Here is an 841-nt window from a genome sequence, read left to right as displayed (position 1 = left end):
TATGTGCTTTTTGTCTGTCAGTTTGTTTATGTGATGTGTCACATTTATTGATTTGTGGAAATTGTACCTTCCTTGCATCCCTGAAATAAATTCCACTTGATCATGGTGTATCTTTCTAATGTAATGCTGAACATGATTTGCTAGAATTTTGTTGAAGGATATTGGACTGTAGCTCTTTTTTTGTGGTGTCTTTATCTGGTTTTGGGATTAGGGCAATGCTGGCCTCATAGAAAGAGCTTGGAAGTGTGCCTATCTCTTGAATTTTTTGGAATAGTCTGAGGATTGGTGTTAGTTCTTCTTCGAATGTTTGGTAAAACTCCCCTGTGAAGCCATCTGGTCCAGGGCTTTTGTTTGCTGGAAGTTTTTTGATTGCTGTTTCAATTTCATCGGTAGTTATTGGTCTGTTCAGGTGTTCTGATTATCCCTGATTAAGCTTTGGAAGACTGTATTTTTCTACGAATATGTCCATTTCGTCTAGGTTGTCCAAGTATGGTAGGATAGAGTTGTTTGTAGTATTTTTTTTACAATCCTTTGCAATTCTCTTGGGTCAGTTGTTACTTCGCCTTTTTCATTTATTTTATTTTGTGAACTAGGATTACTTTTATTTCTTTTCTTTTTTTATTGCTTAAAGTATTACAAAGAGTATTACATATGTCTCTTTTTATTCCCCCTCCCTTGACAATCCCCTGGCCTCCTCTACCCGCCAGTGTCTTATGTCCATTGGTTATGCTTATATGCATACATACAAGTCCTTCGGTTGATCTCTTACCTCCCTCCCTCCTGCCCCCCAACCTTCCCCGGCCTTCCCGCTGCAGTTTGACAATCTGTTTGCGGCAGCTCT

This window comes from Myotis davidii, unplaced genomic scaffold (assembly GCF_000327345.1).
Source record: "Myotis davidii unplaced genomic scaffold, ASM32734v1 scaffold159, whole genome shotgun sequence".
Classification (NCBI taxonomy): Eukaryota; Metazoa; Chordata; class Mammalia; order Chiroptera; family Vespertilionidae; genus Myotis; species Myotis davidii.
Note: the sequence above shows the minus strand (reverse complement) of the source record.